The following is a 6,797-nucleotide window of genomic DNA, read 5'->3' as shown; positions in this document are numbered from 1 at the left end:
GAAAAAAGCTAAGAACTACATCTTAAATATTGCTCATTGTGGGGCTTCCCTGGTGGTGCAGTGGTTAAGAACCCACCCCCCAATGCAGAGGACACGGGTTTGAGCCCGGTCCGGGTAGATCCCACATACAGCGGAACAAATATGCCCGTGAGCCACAACTACTGAGCCTGCGCTCTAGAGCCTGCGAGCCACAACTACTGAAGCCCACACACCTAGAGTCCGTGCTCTGCAACAAGAGAAGCCACCACAATGAGAAGCCGCACGCCGCGACAAAGAGTAGCCCCCGCTCGCCACAACTAGAGAAAGCCCATGCAACAACGAAGACCCAATGCAGTCAAAATTAAAATAAATTAAATAAATTTTAAAAAGAATGATTTGTAAAAAAAATAAATAATAAATATTGGTGACGTAAAGAAAATAGCACAACATGAAAGTTGTGAGTTAAGTTTTATTGGGGGAAAAATAAAGACTATATTCCTGGGAAACAGAATCTCAGATAGCTCCAAGAAACTGTTCCAAAGAGGCAGGGGGAAGGTCAGTGTATATGTAATTTTGGTGAAGGGGGAGTACACGGAATCGAGCACATATAATTTTTGCAGAAGGTTTCTGCTTGTCTCATGCAGGCTCCCGCTAGTGACGTCACCATGAAGGATTTCGGTGCTTCTCTAGACACGAAGAGATACAAGAACTGGGCTCATAAAATAAGCTCCTGAAAGTATCTAACTCTCTGAAGAGCTGTCCTCCCAGCTTCCCCCGAGCACAGAGCAAGTCATTTCCTCTCTCCACCCTGAACTCCTTTCAGGGGGTGTTGAAGGTCAGCGGCTGCAGCAGCTGCACCAGAACCTGATTTAATCCTTGTCGAGGTAAATGGCAAGTGCCGATCCATAGCTGACAATACGCTCCAAATAATTTTATTCCTTTAAGACGGAAAAGTAAAATACAATAAATTCTGATTCTGACATGTTTAAACTATAAAACTTAACATAGTGTGTTTTACTACACTGTTTTTTTTACTCTTTGGGGCACGAACCCGTGTCCCCTGCATCCACAGGCGGACTCTCAACCACTGCGCCACCAGGGAAGCCCTGTTTTTTTACTCTTTCAATACGTTTTCAACTAGATCCACGTTACCTGCACATCATCCGTGTATAGTCTGTTAGTTAAGGTCTTTGAACAAAGGAATAAGTGGATAATTCCGTGCGGTTGAGGACAAGGGGCGGAAACATTTCTCTTGGCCACTAAAATAAAGGGACATTTTTACAACCTTCCGGGGGCGTCTGAGGAAACGCAGCAGAGTCTGTCCGCGACGGTGAACTCTCCCGGTCGCCCGCGCCCCAGCTCCTTCCCCGCGGCCCGAGGGTCCGGGGACCAGCCGCGCCGCCCGCGAGGACACGCGCTTCCCGCGCTCCGCCTCAGGCGGAGCTCCTCCCGCCAACCGCCCCGCGTCCGGAACAGACGCCCCGCCGGGAACAGCCTCCACGCCGCCGGCCCCTCGGAGACCGGATCCGAGGGACAACTAGCGACATCGAACGTTACCTGAGAAGGTGGGGATACACCGCGCGGGGCGGCCGGAAAGGAAGACGCGGAGCCTCGAGGAGCGGGCACAGCCCCTTTGTACCGGCAGGGGCGCGGGCGGGGAACGTCTTCCTCCCGCAGACCAGCCAGCCCCACACGCGGGCCCGCAACCGCCATGGCGCCTGCACTCCGTCCTCAGGGAAGACCGCCCATCAAGTCCGGGTGCAGTTGCGCATGCACCCCATCGCCTGTGACATAGTGGCTTCGTGCCCCCCCTGCAGGCCCTTGGGGGAAGTGTAGGATGCTCGAACTCACTGGAGAACATTTGGCCTCTCCCAGCCAGGATGTTAAGTTACTCGACATCTTAGTGCCCCAGCCTCTCTGCTGATGGCACTGGTGATGCTCTGATCCAGCCATGCCCGCTCTCTTGCCTGGGATGTGCCCCACTCTTTGGAGCCATGCCATCTGGTTTTTAGGTCATCCCCCCAAAAATGATAATAACCTCTATTCTATGCCACAATGACAGTATCCATTTCAGGTCCCTAGAAAAGAGCCACCAATTTCCACCATCAGATTCTCCACTGGATCTGCAACCTGTTAGACACAGAGGACAGCTGCTCTGCTTGGAATAAAATTCTCTATAGTAATATACAGAGTTGATCACAAATAACTGAAACAGAAGATGAGAGTAGGGCTTCCCTGGTGGCGCAGTGGTTGAGAGTCCGCCTGCCGATGCAGGGGACGTGGGTTCGTGCCCCGGTCTGGGAGGATCCCACATGCCGCGGAGCGGCTGGGCCCGCGAGCCATGGCCGCTGAGCCTGCGCGTCCGGAGCCTGTGCTCCGCAACGGGAGAGGCCACAACAGTGAGAGGCCCGCGTACCACAAAAAAAAAAAAAGAAGATGAGAGTAGAAAATCTATGGACTTTTCCTCATTTGAGAATAGGAGTCCACAGTTAATTCCAAGAAATCGTTAGCTATCTGAAGCAGTGGAATACAGCTGACATACCTTGGAGCTTGTCAGGGAGGGAATCAAACCGTGTTTTCCCTCATTTAGCAAATCCTCTCAAAAAATAAGGAAACAAGAAAAAACGTTCTGCTTATGACCACCTTTATTCAATTATATTTTTATGCACAAGAAAGTAATGTAAAATACGTTAAATATAAAATATCAGAAAACAAAATGGTCATGTATTTAAGATACACATTTCTAATATCCATAATTATTTACAAAATTCACAATCAGTTCCTCAAATAAGCAAACTCATGAATTACATTTTAAGACTTATCCTTTCAGAACTTCACATGGGATTTTGTGTTTTCAGACTTTGGAATGTAATTTTTCTTGAAAAAATGTCTTCAGAACATACTTTTGTTACAGACTTTAAAATTAGCTGCTTAACAGATATACATGAAAATATCAGTTGTTTGAACCTTTCATAAACTTACACTCACATCATATAACAGCTCAAGAAAGGCTTTGAAATAGCAAATGATTCTGCTTGTTGATTTTCTTCCAATAAGAGATTCAGGGACCCAGAAACCTTCGATTTGTGAATTGTCCAACAACAACATGTGCTTTCAACTACGGGTATGTTCCTTGGGTTTATTCCACTCAGTTGTAAAGGGAAAATGTATGGCAAATCAGGGAGCGTGTTTCCAGGGCCCGAGCCTCTACAAAGAAAATATCACTTCCATCCCGAATTTACTTGCTGGGAACCACTTCACTGTGAATGATCTTCGTCCTTAGGGCTCCAGAGAATGTGGACCTTTTAGACACAGCAGGTGGGGGCATCAGACAGAGCTCACCTTTGAGGAGAGCCCTTCTTGCAGTGTTCATGCTGGTGCAGGGAGGTGGGGTACAGGCGCCCTGTCTCTTGCTTGTGCTAGGACATAGACAGGTATCTTGGTCACTCCTCCTACATGTCCGCCTGCATCTGCCCATGTTAGGAGGCCTGTGTACCTGTGCCTGCCTGAGCTCACTCACGCCAACAACCCATCTACTGTTGCTGAAGCCTGAGAACCTGTCTGGCCGTGCACGTGCCTATGCATCTCTGCATTGAAGCCCTCTTTATATAATTTGAAAACTGAAGCCCAGAAAGAGGCAGGGACTTGTCTAGGACACCATATGTGAGCAGAGGCCAGAATAAGAGTGAGGAATCCAGCTCCCTAAGCCAGTATTCAGTCCCTCCCATCACGTTTAGCTTTGAAATAAGAGCCCTTAAGATCCTGGTGAACTCCTGCCAAGCCGGCGAATTTGGGCCATTACTCTCTCCGCATCTCCATGCAGACGTATGTATGTACAAATAGAAATAGGGGTCACAGCTGGGGGTGATGCGAGGGTGGTTAAGGAAGAGAAAACAATATGTAAGTGCTGAGGAGAGCAGGAAAATGTTGGAGACACCTCTGCCATGGAGCAGGGGCGTCCACCCCTCTGGCAGTGTATCCAGAGGTCGAAAGAATGAGGGGGATTCTTCAGGTTCCCATAGACCTGTCTGGGCATGGGCCATCTCGCTAGTGTTCTCCAGGGGACAGGGCCTGGGGTCTTACAGACCACCATTCTGATCTTCTAGACCCAGGCTGAGCACACACCCCATTCCCCAGTGTAGACAGTGCTGCAGGGGAGAAGGGCTTTCTTTCTCTACAGATTGTGTGCTTGCCGTGGCGGATTGCAAGTGTTCTGCGTGCTTGGAAAGACTGTTGAGAACCTTGGTTCTCCACCACTGACCACTGTGTTCTGAGAGTTTGGCAAAATGCTTTCCACTTCACGGAGGTCCCTTAGAGGAGGGATTAGCTGGGGAAACGAGGCCTTGTGAGCACAAGCGAGCAGAGCCTCAGACCCAGAGCCAGGGTTCTAGGAAGAAGACCAGTCTTTGCTGGGGCCTCGTGGTCCTCATTTGGATGTGGGAATATCATTGTTTTGGCTGAGGTCATCCCTCACGAGCAAAGAGACACCACAGTGATGGACAAAAAGGTGGGGAAAATGAAGCTTCTGGGGCCACTTTCACTGCAGTGCCCTGGAACCTGTATGGTCTCCTCTATGCCCCTGTGATTCTGAGGAGTCTCTGTGTTGAGGACACCCAAATAAAAGTACCAGTTTTTGAGGGGTGTGCAGGCCCAGGACCACAGTTGTAATGCTGGTCACCTAGGAGCAGACAGGCTTTTGCATCACTGATACCCACTGAGGGCCACGTAGAGGGCTATGTTGTCCCCCCTGCTACACATACACTTTTAAACTCTTGTTAGCATTCACCTCCACAGTCCAGCTGGTTAAAAGGGAGGAGGACGCCAAGGTAGTCACATATATTCCTTCAGCAACTATGCACCAAGCACTCCTTCTCTGCCAATTGCCCTTGTGTGGGACACAAAATGACCAAGAGTTCCCTAGTTTCCAGGAGCTCACAGCCTGGAGCAGAGATGGCCAAAAGTACAGGAGCAAGACATAAGAAAGAAAAGAGCAAATGTGAGACTGGAAATAAAGACTGTGCTCTGAGGGAAGTTTGGGGAGTCCCTGGGTAGGAGGGTCTCAGAGGCCTCACTGGAGTGACAGTTATGGGGACCAGAATGACAACAGCTAGCCACACCTCACACATCTGGGAGCAGCATGTCAGGGAGAAGTCACCACTTCTGCAGACACGTGTGGGCAGAAGTGAGTGGGCCAGAGAAGGTGGAAAGTGATGAGTAGAACTGGAGAAAAACCTGCGGGGGTTAGGGGGAGTCAGGAAGTCAGGGCCATATCCTGGGGTCTGCTAGACTGTTAGGTATCTGTTTCTTTCTAACAACATTTACCCCAAACCTTACATCTTAAAATTACATACATTTAATAGCTCGCAATTTTTGTGGGTAAGAAATACGGGCACAGCTTAATGGACTCCTCTGCATCAAGGTGTCTCACAGGCTGGGGCTGCAGCCTCAACTGAGACTCAAGTGACAGAGGATTTGGTCCCAACTTTACTCACAGGGTTCAGGATGCAGGTTGGATTTGGAGTTTGAGTTCCTTTCTGTGTGTTGACTTGGGCAATGCCTCGATTCTCTCCTTTGTGTGGCTCTATATGACAGCTCAAAATATGTGTTTGATTCCTCAATTCAGAGATAGGAGAGAGGGAAGTGGAAAATTGGGGAATAAAAGGAAGGTGAGCGATTTCTGAAATAAAAGCGTACACACGACATTCTATCACTTTGACTAAAATCTACTGATTGGGGTATTTGCTAACCCTATAGTAGTTACACAGCGGTATGTATAGCAAAGATGGGGTCACTGGGTGCCATGTGGAGGCTGCCCACCGCACAGGCCAATTTGAGTCACTTGGGTCTCATTCAAATTATAACAGGAAACAACTGAACAGTTTTACTCCAAAGGGTGACAATGTGTGAATTTCCATTCATTTCAACCCCTTCATGCTGCTGACCTAAAAATGACGCCAAGAGGGGAAGTGACATTTCCAATATCACCTTACTGAAACTCGGACGTCTTTTGAGTTATTTTATGCTGTGTCCCACCCCCCTTCTTGTAATTTTCCAGTCTCTACTTTGTGCCTTAGACACACATGACACTAGCCACAGCTGTTATAGATATTATCTCAATGCACGTGGCGATGCCCCTAGAAAGAACATTCTAGCCCGACGTCCACTGTGCAGGTTGGAAGACTGAGGAAGAGCTGAGAGGAGCAGGGTGTTTTCCAGGACACAGAACTGGTGAGAAAAGGGAGTGATTTCAGCTCTATCTCCTGAAAGTTAGGACCCTAGTTACATTTCCAGACAGCTGTGTCCAGGGCTGTATCACCTCATCGTGTACAAAAAAGAGGATGACATGGGGGGTGGGGGTGGGGCAGTTAACAGCATAGAAGCAGATTTGGGTAGATTTGATTGAAGGGAGGATCCCAGGTAATAAAATCTTGAAAAGTGACCTCACTTCCTTGGTGAGAGGCCCCAACAGAACTTAAGCACTGGTAACGAGGCCACCACATTACACGGAGAGCCCTCCAAGAGCTCACTCGACTGGAGACTCTCAAGAGAACAATCTATTCCCCTGTTGTGCCCCACTTTTTAGAGGCTCTGGGCTGAGGGACTTTTTGGTTGCTGTGGACATTGCTCAGCCCTCATCACCGATACCTCTGGCCATTCGGCAGGAGACACCGAAAGGTAACAGAGAGCAGCCCAGCATTGTTGGTGTGTGAAGGGGGTGGTGGGGCCAGAGGATGAGGGGTATGTCCTTCCAGGGCAGGAGCAGGTTGTCAAGTGTCAGCAGCCTGGGGGCTCTGTCATGCCCAAAGCCCAGTTCGTGG

The sequence above is a fragment of the Phocoena sinus genome, unplaced genomic scaffold (assembly GCF_008692025.1).
Source record: "Phocoena sinus isolate mPhoSin1 unplaced genomic scaffold, mPhoSin1.pri scaffold_32_arrow_ctg1, whole genome shotgun sequence".
Lineage (NCBI taxonomy): Eukaryota > Metazoa > Chordata > Mammalia > Artiodactyla > Phocoenidae > Phocoena > Phocoena sinus.
This window is presented reverse-complemented; position numbering follows the sequence as displayed.